Source organism: Carya illinoinensis, chromosome 16 (assembly GCF_018687715.1).
Source record: "Carya illinoinensis cultivar Pawnee chromosome 16, C.illinoinensisPawnee_v1, whole genome shotgun sequence".
Classification (NCBI taxonomy): Eukaryota; Viridiplantae; Streptophyta; class Magnoliopsida; order Fagales; family Juglandaceae; genus Carya; species Carya illinoinensis.
In genome coordinates, this window is record NC_056767.1 from 2,480,392 (window position 1) to 2,493,726 (window position 13,335).

The window sequence follows — 13,335 nt, forward strand, 5'->3', positions numbered from 1 at the left end:
AAAATTAAATTATCTTATAAATTAAATACTACCTTATTAATAATATAAAAATAAATGACGTGCTTTATATACCGATATTTAGTTAATTTTTTGTTTGTTTATTTTTTTTTCCATTGTCTTAGATCAAAACTTGATAAAGGGTGTTTTTTAATAGAAGATAAACTGATTTTTTTTTTTAATCTCTCGATCACATAAAATGATCATAGGAAAATAATAATTTTAGAATAAAGAGTAACATTACTCCTGATAATAATATTCACGTAATTTTTTAATTCTGATTATAATTTGATTGTTGAGTTTCTTAAACTTAAATGGAAAATGACGAAACGTTATAAAGGAAAAAGAAAAAGAGAGAAAATATACCAAATTTGTAACCATGAATAATGAAATTTATAGTCATTTAATACAAATTGAATGATGTAGCTCAACTAATTTATATATGTTACATATATGATGATTAGAGATATTAATATCAATGTAAATGAGTAAAGTATTATTTTCTCTTTTAATAAATGTCAGCTACAAATATATATATATATATATATATATATATATATATATATCTTGCCCTTAGTTTCAATAAATAGACATGATGTATGGCTTTAATAATCGTGACATAACATATTGTTGGGATGAAAAAGCTTTCTACGGTAATTATTATTATTTTTTGAATAAAGAAAGGAGTACGGAAGATTTAAAGAGGAATGATAATAGACACGTTTTAATGCCCAACCAAGCTATAGAACAATGGAGCCTTAAAAGACTTTGGGTAATTCAAGGGAATATGCCACCAATATGCACCACATAGTCAGAGCACTATGTTTATATAAGAAATGATATTCATACTCTTAGAATGTATAAATATAGTATACTCATTTGAAAAAAATAAATAAATTTGAGACTCACAAAAAAAATTATTTTTTTAACGGTGAACCCTATTTTTTTTCAAATGGAGAGAACAAGAATTATACACATCCCAATATTGTATCTAGCATTATTTTGTTTATATATATGCTTTCCATTTTTACATAAAAAAGAGAAATGATAATTACAGTTATGAATATGCAAGCGCCGTGTAGTCACTTTAAACAAAGTGAATAAATAAGGAGACATATATGAAAAAAAATTAATTTTTTAATACTAGACTCAACTTTTTTTTAAAACGATTACACGGTACTTGTACACTCCACAACTGTATATAGTATTACTTTAAAATAAATTATCTTGACATGATTTTTTTTTGTTTTTTAGCAAGCATTCAACATATATTATAACTAAACAAATTATAAAGTTAGAAGTACCCTACCAAAAGGAGATTTTTATCGCTATGAAAATCTAGTAGGCATGGTGGGATTGAGATAAGAGGAATAGTTCCATAAATATTATTGGAAGATGGCCGTTACGCAAAATGATGTGCATATTAATTATAATCTCAATAGATTTTTCGAATTTCTCAACAATCAAATAGATTTTTCTGGTTGCTCAACTGCTTGGATTGCTACTTGAGAGTCCCCTCCAATTGTAAGCTTTTTGATATTGAATCCAGCACTTGGACTGCTACTTGACATGAACGAATTACTTTCTCATATTGAATCCAACACTTGGAGGCTTTTGTTTTCATGCAATTAGGTTTTCAGTTCAAAATACACAAACAGATTTTAAATTGCAAATTCAAAAGAAATGAAAGGAAAAAGGCAAAATAGAGAGAGGCCATGGTAGTTGGTTGCCCTTGAAATGGACCACCATTAATGAAGGAATTTCATTAACTTCATTTTCAGCCTCACTTTTCATGTTTGATTTCCAAAAGCAATCTTTTTGAGCCTCCTACTTTTTTGTTTCAATGGAATACGTTGAAAAGTGCATATATAAAATATATTTGCCTATGTAGAATATATTAGAGGGGCCTGTAGCCACCAAAGGGGGTGCACTAAGAGGCCAACTAGCTCCAAAGTAGATAAAACCAAAAGTGCTTGGAAAAAATAAAAACCACAAGCTAGAATTCCACCTTGAATGCCCATTTTTTACTTTTAGGGTTTATATTGGGGATTAAATTAGGCAAAGGTTGGTGCGGTTCATGGACATGTTAAAATATGTCCACTAGTTCTACCCAAATGCTTATATATTCACTACGCACCAATAATATATATATTTTTTAAGTCAACTAGTTCTACCCAAATGCTTGCTCAATTAGGTGCGTTTTGAATAGTTAGATAAGATGAGATAGTTTTAGATCAAGTTAAAAGTTGAATAAAACATTGTTAGAATATTATTTTTTGATATTATTATTATTTTAAAATTTGATAAAATTGAATTATTTATTATATTTTATGTGAAAATTACAAAAATTTATAATGATGAAATGTGATAAAATACTTTCGGAGAAAGTAGAGAGATAAATACATGGTTTGAAAGAGAGTTTATAAATTAACATGTTTTGATATACAACGTCATATTGCAACACTTATCTTTATTATAAAATAGATATGATAAATCGGATTAACCCGTGTTAATTTGAAACATTTATTTATAAGTTTTGGACTTCTCTAAATTTTAATTTGTCAATAAACCTGAACCAAAAACTCATGCTTTGATCCCCAAATGGGACCACAAAAAGGAAAATATTCCCAAGCATGACTTATTCATGTTGTCTACTTGATTTGAAAAAATGTAAGTCATGCTATATAGTACACTTTCATTCCACTCTTATCTCATTGTTTTATGCAGCGACATCGTCCATTAACTATTAGATTAGTTTTAATTTTTTAAAATAACAAATTCATTCAATATTCTAATATAACAGCTTCTCATAAAAATTATGCTATGCTATGAGAGACTTTTCTACTCTAAAATATAGTGCTAATTTTAGTACATATTTGTGAAGACAAGATCATCCTCGTGCCCTATTTTCTAGACACATGTTTCCATTTGAAGCTTTTTTCTTCTAGTCATGGTGAAAGATAAAAGAAATCTTTTACCAAAGAGTTTTGTTATATATAATTATTTTTATGTATTTTTTGTATACTCTACTGATACGATTTATCAAATCAATTATTTTATATTAAAAAAAGTGAGACAGTCAATTATATCAATGTAGTGTTTAAGAAGTACGTAAAAATAACTGCACATAAAATTTTTGTTTACCGAAACCTCGTCTCATTGATGAAGATATACAAGTAGTTGGGGAACCACAAAATTAGTTCCAACTTTGCTTGATGATATGAACCAAGAGAAATGGAATCAAATTCCCACCTACTTCCTCGAAATTAAACCTCAAACCCATTTTCTGATCTTTAATTCTCATAGGTTCTCATATTTTGCCTTTTGTCTTTTCGAAAGAATTGGGATCACATGCTAAGACTTTTGTGATAATGTTTTTATTAATTTTGCATGATTCCTTCTAAAGTTCATAAAATATTATAGCACACTAGTTATTTAGTCCACACTTTGCTTAAAATGTACTTTCTTCATCAGTTAGATATGAAGTGTTTCATATTATATTTATATTAATTTGTTGATAATTTGAGTTCTATTTTTGAGAATTTGGATGAAAAATCCATGTTAAAAATGCCTATATATTTAGACTTTCTTTTTACTAATAATATTACTCCTTAGTAAAATTATAAAATATATTATCAAAAATAAGCTACATGCAATTTAGAAATTGGTTACACAATTTATTACTCAGCAAACTCTACAAGAAAAATGTTTATTTGTCACTAATTATTTATTATGAAAATGATAATTTTTTATAAAAACATGTCTATTCTCATCGCAAATAATCAAAATGAAAGTAAATCGTTAATATTAATTTAAGTACCGCTAAATTTGTAGAAAATATTGGAATGCAAAGAAGCATGTGTTTTGACTCTTAAGGTTGGGTTTGGGTAGTGAGAAGTATATATTGTGAATAGTAATAAAAAAAATAATGAAAAAGTAATAATAAAATATTGAATAGTAGTAAAAAATAATAAATAGTAATAAAAAATAGATAAAAAATAATAATAAAGTAATAAATAATAGTGGAGAATATCTTATACTTTTGAGGTGCCCAAACACAAGGCGGATCTTTGAGGTACGTACGTAATGGATGAGATCCAATTGGCAAGTGACTTTACACGTACGAGGACCACCATGAATGATCATTTGGTTTGCCATATACATACCACATGATCATGCTTTATTTTAATTCTTAGGTATTGGCTCACACCCTTTACCATTTCAATTTGCTAGACATCTTCTTCTTCTTTTTTATTTAAGGACTAATTATAAAATTTTGTTTATTTATTTATTTATTATTATTTTTTATACAAGAGATGAGGAGTTTTAAATATAAATTTTTTATTTAAAAAATCGAATTATATATCATCAGGTTTTAACGTTATTATAAATTGTTTTCAACTTTCCTGAAGATGATATCTTATAATAAAAAAACATGCAACTAGGTATCTTTCTTAATTTAAACCTCTGTCGCATTCGAATACACGTGTATGTACGAGTGTGAAGATGAAACGAACAAAATCTGATGAAATAGAAATTAGAAAATGAAAATGAAATAAGAAAATGGGGAAGCGTGGAAGATGCAAAGGTGGCCAAATTGCAAAGGAATATTCCGTATCCTGCCTTTTATAAAATGCATGCACCTCAGCCCACAACCATCCGTTTTTCTGGGTTCCTGTTTAGGACTTTGTTACATACAGTCGTTACATGCAATCGGCGTGCAGTCGGTCTTCAAAAATAATTTGTTGGGTGCGTCAACTTCAACTTTCCATATTAATTTCCCATCTCAGTCTTCAATCGCTTTCATCTCTATGCAACAAAATAAATGAGAAGAGAAATTGAAAAAGAGATATTATAAAAATACATTTATAAATTAATGTTATTCGACGCATTATATTAAATTATAAAATTAATTTTAATATAAAATACACCTAACGGCTAACGTAACGTAAAGAGATATGTCAGTTTATAAGTTTAATTTTATAAAATCTCTTTATAGTAATATCACTTCTTAAACGTAAATGATCATTTTTATAACTAATAATGGTAAATATAAGTTTAGATTATTCAAGTCATGCGTACTATATTTGCAAAAAACTAGATTATTTTTTTTAATGATGGACATCAAATTTATCTTCTTCTTATTTTTTAAAAAAAGTTCACGAAACTTACGCATTTTTAAAATGGTAGATATCATTCTCTTTTTATAATTCTTAAATAGATATTAAATCCAATCTTTTAGAGGAATATTTATATACAGCATCTGATGAGTAATGATTCAGTTGATTATATTGGTTTTAGTTCTACAAAGTATGCTAAGAAAGCAAGAATAATCATAATTTTATTGGTTCAAAGAAACCCTCCAATGGATAGATTATACATACACCAACAGAAAAGGCACTCCAGCAGAGAATGATCTCCATCAGGACATGTTGCAAATCCTATAGGCTTAGCTAATCTTGAAAGAACAATATTTAATTATGGTATAATCTCTTTTATAGCCTATTTGGCGACTCTATATTAACAAGAAGTTACTATTTAAATATCTAGAATTTATACTTTTTAAGAAGAGAAATGATAGTTACAATCGTGAGTATTCACATATCATGTAAATTTTTTTATTTTTAAACAATTACATGATACTTACATACTTTACAACTATATATAACATTACTCTTTTAAAAATTAGTACTCATAATTTAAAAAGTTTAGAAATAGAACCTTGGGCTATGGTCAAGTTTCAAAATGGTTCCTTCAGCGGTCTCCTGACGTGATAATTAGCCGTCAAAGCACTCCTAATGGATTTTTCATCATATCTTTTAAAATATATCACAAAATCTCACTTTTTCTATTTTACATACTGATTTTTACAATACATTATACATCAACTTATCTATTTTTTTTTTTCATATCATTTTAATATTATATCTTTTAATATTTAATGAGAGAAAAAAGTATAATAAGAGAAATTAATTTTAGAGAAATAGTACAAAAAGAGATAAAAAATAAATAAAAATATGTTTACATTTGTGTACAGTTGCTTCTACATCTAGCGACAACATTGTACACAAATGCAAAATAGAAATAAAATGAAACATCCGTTGGATGCTAGTTTTAGACAACTTTGCTTTAAATTTTATATAAATTCATTGTGAGGGCTCTTCCTTAGCTAATAAAAAGACAATATATATCATATTATTTAGAAAAATGTTACTCTCACTGTTCAAATTTATCACTCATTGCACCGCTTGAATCTTTTATTTTATTTTTTAATTTTTTTACTTAATGATTAAAAAAATATTTTTTAATAATATTATAATTTTTTTATTTTTATATATAAAAAAAAAAAAAAACCAAATTACAACAAACGGTGGCGGTGGCTGCCAGTGCGGGGAACGGTGACCCACCCTATGAACAATAAAAAAACATATCTTTATTGAACACATCTTAGAATTTAAAAAATGCACAGTACCACATCAAAATGAACAATAAAAAAACATTAATTTTCTAAATTAGAAAATAGAAAAATTTATTTAAAAATAAAGAAAATAAAGATATGGCACGACTCTTTTAAAACATTTTTTTACAAAAATGCCCACAATTTTAGATAAGATTGTAAAAATAATTGTAAGAAGAGTTAGGCCTCCTTGGGAAAGAGAAGAATTTGAAAGAAAAAAAGAGAAATCCCACAAATCATTTCATTTCATCTTAAAATTATTCATAATTTCATTTTCAAACATAAATTAAAAGCAAACATTTTTTAATTTCAAAATTTCAACTTTTTCATCTAATTATTATCTAATTATTACAATTTTTTCAAATTTTTAAACAAAAAAAAAATACAACTCAATTTTTTCAAACTTCAAAATAAAAATAATATTAAAAAATCACATTCTAACAATATTAATTTAACTTTATAATATTTTTATTCAACTTTTTCTCTCTCATTCTTTAAGTAAAATAAAATATTTTAATTTATATTATTTTACTATTATTTATAAATTATTTTATTATTATTCATAAACTATTTCATTATTATTTATATATTTTTTATTAAATCTTATTTTCCAAACGAGGCGTTAGTGATTCATCTCTCACTCATCTCAATAGATGCTGCGTTTTTGTGCTTTTTTCTTTGTCACGCTTCCAATATTTGGGGTGCTTTATGAGTCCACTTGCTCAAATGCTAGCAACACGTTCCAAATTCATTGTGTACAAAATCAAGTCAAATACATAAAGGCCTATATATAGAGGCTACTACCTTATAAGCTTAAGAGATACATCTGAACTGACATGCATGTCAACTGACTAATGCTTACATAAGTAATGCATTTGACTGCCCATCAATTATTCAAAAATGCGGAGATCCTGGTCTTCCATTGGTTGTTGAGATTTTTTTCCCTCTTTCAATTCATAGAGTCAATTGCAAATTGACCCCTACATCTTGAAATAGTTGAATTTAATTAGGGGTTGAAATCTAAGATCCATCCCCTCATGTCCATTAACTATTTAATCACCTCTATCCATTATCTCTTGATCTTATCTACTCTTCCAAGTTTATGAAATCCATAATAATATGAAATAATTTGAATGCTTTTATTTCAAGTTCTTAATATTATTGAATGGTTTAAATAATACAAAAACTTTACGTGAAATTACTTTTGTGTATTTCTTACTTATGCTACTAATATGATTAGTCACGTCAATTTTTTTAATATTAAATAATTGTTTTAGTCAATTACATAAATAAAGTGTGTAAAGAATACGTAAAAATAACTGTATATAATAAATTTTTAAATAAAATTATCATCTTTGGAGATTGCATTATCATGATAATTAGTCTCACACATCTAAGCTAAAATTGTAATGAAGGTATAAATTTAAGTGATGACTTCTTTTAACTTTCTAGCATTTTTTTATTAGGACAATGTATAAATTGGTTGTAATGTAGCATTTTGAGCCCTCACAACGTTTTTTGTTCTTGTTTTCTAAAAGAGTTGTTTTTTCTATTGTTTTTGGTACCGTATTGTACCAGCCGTTACATTTTGTATCGGTCACTAGGTCACTACAGGTATAGTACCTGTTTCATACCGATTGAAATACTGGTCGTACCGACCATATCGACCTATATTTCGGCCTGCACAAGTCTATGTACCGGTCGGTATTTCAGTCTTTATTTTTTTTCACTTTTTCAAGCTATAATCTTATTTTTTGACTTCCAATTCATATCAGACTATTTATAATTTATATATACATATGTATTCATGTATAATTTATTTATATAGACTATTATTTTGAAATATAATTTATATATATTTATATATATAATTTATTTATATATTGACTATATCGAAACCGTACCGATATCGAAATATTTCGTTTCAGTACCTTGATCGGTACGATATCCGATACAGTATTTAAAATATTAATTTTTTTTCCACGTCATATGAAAATGATTTGTACAGTCTAATGGTATACAAGTCTCGCGTACTTATATTGAAAATAAATAAATAAATCTAAGACTCACATTTTAATAAATATCTCAACAATTTTTTCAAAAAAAATATACGAGACTTGTACTCATTAAAACTGTATATATATTTATATGCAACATTTTTTCAAAATATCATCGCATGGAAGTCACCATAATCTTTATTCTTTCTTAGCTTGAAAAGTTCATTCTTTTGTGGTGGACACTGTTGTTTGGTCAAGCCTAAAAGATATGCCTTTGGAATTACTTCTCCGAGAATATCTCAACATTACGTACCATATTGAGTCATTGACTTTGCCTGTTAACAATGTTACTCACGCACTCTATTAATTAATATAATTTGATTGTAAATAATACGTAGTGTTCTAAAGTTTTTGAATTTTAAATTACTTAAAATTCTTCAACATATGAATTTTCAACTTATTTTAATACAGGACTAGATGACGTGTCTCAACGCGAACAAAACTCATATATATTTTAAAATATTTATGTTTTGTATGGAAAAAAAATTGGATGACGTTAGTCAACTGTTACAAAATATGGATCTAAAACATGATTGTAATGTCAAGATTAGAGTGGTATACCCTATTGGGTTGAACAACCTCAAATAATTGTACAATTCTAAGGTTTGGCGTCACGTGCTGAAATGTTTGTAACTTTATCGGTGCCAACACGACAGTTGCTTGAGCCATATCCATATAGAGTAGGATGCTTAGCTTTTTTTTCTCATGAAAGATCATTCCATACTTGGATGTATCCAATTATTTTTATAATATTTTATATAATCTTATTTTAAATAAGAGATATTTTTATAAAATAATTTATAAAAATAACATCATTTTAAAAAAACATGATTTTAAAAAAGATTATAACCGTACTATTACTCGTAAGTTTTTTCGTATCCATAAAAATCGACGTCATTTTAATCTTTATGGTTGGCTTAAGTGGTAAAAGTTCTCGCATTAGCTATGTGCGTTCTATGAAAATCCTATTGTCGAGAACTTGAACACTCTTAGAATTAGTAGGAGCAGTATTCAAAAAAAATAAAAATTCAACCTCATTCCACTTATTAAAAGTCGCATCTTCATGCTTTATATCTAACACTCAGAAATTTGAGGAATAGTTGCAGCCATTAACTGAATCTATTAGGTTCAGCCGATCATGAGTGTAGACTGTAGAGACCATTATCTGTTAAGAGCTAATAATGGCCCAAGAGAGACTTTTTTTCAGAAGGAAATTTCCTGAGCATTGACTATTTCAGATGGTATATACTGCTGATCCCCATTAATTCAGATTTTATTTGATTGGAATTGGGGTAATGCAATGTATAGTCATAGAGTATAAAAGTATCGTATAGTCGGTTTAAAAAAAAAAGGAATTTATTATTAAAAAATTAATTTTTTATATAGTTTTCATATTTATTTAAATTTTTTAAAATAATTGTATTTATATACTCATGATTGCAACTATCATTTCTCTATTTTATATATCTATTTATTCAAATATTAAATTAAGAATTTGAATGTCTATTTCTTTGGAATTCGACCATCTAATTTGATTGATTTTTTTTTTCTTTTTTCTTTTTTTAAAATCTATGTCTAGAGTCTTCACTAGCATTATACAACACAGCACAACTTCTCTGTCTCACTCTCCATGTGCCAACAAATGTTTTGAAGACTTTGTTGCTCCTGTTCTTAACCTATGCTTGAAGCCTCCCATATCCACTCTGTTTCCAACCAATTGATGTTCCACCAAGCAGGCACATGATGCCTATTATTTCATGAAATTATTCATGGCCCAACCATTGTTCAACAAGTGAGAAATGACTGGGGGCTTCCAGAACTTCTGCTGATTTCAAAAAAGCAGCATGGAAATCTGCCTGAAACACCCGTTAAAGTTTTATACTGGTTTGCTGAATAGATAGGTGCTCTTTAATCAGAACTTGAATTTCATCTAAAAACTAGCAGCCTAACTTTTTTGCAAATCCTGATGTTTTTTTTTTTTTTATCAACAAATCCTGATGTTTAGACTTATGAGGCCAATTATACATATACAATATTGTAAAAAAGCCCAAACCTTTAGGTGAAGCCCCCCAGCAAGCACGCCAATGTAATCATACAAATGTTCAACTTGAGATGATTGGGCTAGTTTGGTTGTTAGATTTAACTGAATTCAGTTCAGTTCAGTTTATTTTTAAATTGAGTCTAATATTTAAATACTCAATTTTTAAATTATTAAATTCATTTTAACTAAAAATCTTTTTACACGTAGGACTTATAATATTTTTCAATTCAACGTCTCTTTATATGTAATACTCATAATCTTTTTTAACTTTCTATAAATAGTACTAAACTCATTTTAATATTTAAATACATGCAAATTCATTTTAGATGGACCTCATATAGCTTGCTCTACTAACTCAATTTATTACTATTTATAAAGAGTTCAGCTTAATTTAACATCCAAACGTAGCTGAATCATTAGGGAAAAAAAAAAGGAGGATGCTTCTCCATGAATGATTAGGCTAAAATTTTTTATAAGAGTTATAAAAATGAATAATGTTAGAGATAAGTCTCAAATACTCAAATTTTGTGTAAACTTTTTCTAAAAAAGTCACCCCATCAAGAAAAAGTATTTCGGTGCTTGTCCATTTTCAGGTCATATTCAGATTTCCATCAAATTTCATTGCATTAAGCACCAGTGGTCTAGTGGTAGAATAGTACCCTGCCACGGTACAGACCCGGGTTCGATTCCCGGCTGGTGCAATACTTTTTACGAACCGGCTTGCAAATATATGTCTTTTTAAAATTGGCCTGAAAGTAGTAGGTATGTAAATAATTTTTATTGGCTACAAACTTTCATGTCCATATGCAATCCTACCTTATTTAGCACAACAAGCTATTAATGATTTACTAAGAACACTTCCAAAGCTATTTGTGACTTCTAAGCTGTAGCCACGGCTTCGGTGGATCCCCTTCAGGTTCTGTTGGTCTTCTTCCCGGTTTTGGAAACTGCCTGCAGAATTGCCTCAAGCTGCAGACTGGCTATGCTGTCATCTTCTGCTCCAAATCAATAAACAGACTATAAATCTTGATAAAAATAGTTAGCAAAATTATAAAGTAATAATTTGTACAAGCTCTAGATATACAGGTTCCGTACAGTTCTTTTGTAAAAAAGTGAACCCCATCGTGAAAAAGTGTAAACAAACCATTTCTTTTTTAGTGAACCAATTTTTTTACAAAGGGTCTGATCGGGACTTGTACCTAATATTACTCGTGTAGATAATAATATATAGAAGATCTCTGACCTGATTCTTGTAGTTCATAGGAAGCCCCAATATCCATTGAGGTTTCATCTTCGTTTGATCTGTATGCAGAAGATGAAGGCATCGTCATGTTTCTCATAATAGAGTTTTCCGAAGAGCCATTGGATGAGGGGAAGTTTCTATAAGAGAAAACATACTCCATGTCTTTACTGTCATGATCATGACATTAGAACAGGCTTGGACACAGAATAGAACAGGATGTGTTCTATATTATGCGGATCTCTTGTCCAAGGTCTCAAAACTTCCAGAGACATGCTATGTAGTATTATCGCAATCTTGAAAGATATCTGTTTCAAGTAAAACCTTAAATCCCGTCTAAGGTACCTGTTAATTAAGGTTTCCGGGCTAGCGTTGAAACCAAAAGACGTACAAACATATCAATGAAATGATGCAAAGTAGAGAGAGATACACACATAAGTCGGATCCCAAAACCTTTATTGAACATTTAATGCGGACTAAGAAATTCATTGGACAATCATAAATGCTCTACAGTTCTAATTCCAGGGATCCAAATCCCACCCCACTTGGGAATAGTTCACTTATCAAAATTATATTCAGCTTTTTCAAAAGGAAAAGATCAATAGAGCAGCAAATTGGACTGCAGGATGAAAGAAAAACATTAGCATCGAGAAGAATTCACAATCGTGAAAAGCATTAAAAATTAATAAATAAACTAACTGTCAATGACAATCTAAGTCATTAAGTGACAACCTATATTTATATATATATATATATATAAGACAAATAAAATACCAGTCAATTACAACCCAACTTGCATTCCAGCTTGCTACCTCTTGTAAAACAACCAGCTTAATTGCAAAGCCAGCCGTAATTTTGACTTCAAGGCTGACCTGTAAATTAAAAGAAAATATCAAGATGAACAGCAGAAGAGAAAACAATAGACATACTGATCATCAAGAGAGTTCAGTCACATGGTGAGAAGCGAGAACGTGCTTAAGTGCACAGACGTTGTCAGTTTACAAAGCTTAGGTGGGTTTTTATAAATAGAATACGAGCAAAGGCACCTCATCTATGGAATTAATCTGTTCCATTACATGCCAGACTTGTATGGAATTTGAAAAATTCTATTTATTAGCCGGTTTGGAGGACATGCACGTCTTTCATATCTCTAATATGTAGGGGCGTTAAAAAAAAACTGACAAATTGGATCGTATTGGACCAAATTGGTCGGATCGGTCTAGTCTCGAGTTTGGTTCGGTCCGATTTTATTTTTGTTACAACAGGTCAAAATCAGTACGGCTCTAATTTTTTTTTTCTAAAATTGGACCGGACCGGCTTAAATATATATTTTAATTTTTTCTATTATATATAATTTTTATATATAATATATAATTATATATAAAATAGTTTTGAATTATATGATAAATTACTAATTAATATAATATTAAATTTTAAAATCTTATATTATTTTGTTTATTGTATTAATAGTTATACTAATATTATATAGTGCATATTAATAGTTATACTAATACTTATCACTATATATTATAATATGCTATAA

The 13,335-nt window shown here is 28.3% G+C and overlaps 1 non-coding gene across 1 annotated transcript; it reads left to right on the top strand.

Moving 5' to 3' along the window:
* The first annotated feature begins 11,182 nt into the window (after positions 1 to 11,182).
* Positions 11,183 to 11,253, top strand: TRNAG-GCC. Its single transcript has one exon. It is a non-coding gene; the product is annotated as a tRNA-Gly (tRNA).
* The last annotated feature ends 2,082 nt before the right edge of the window (positions 11,254 to 13,335 follow it).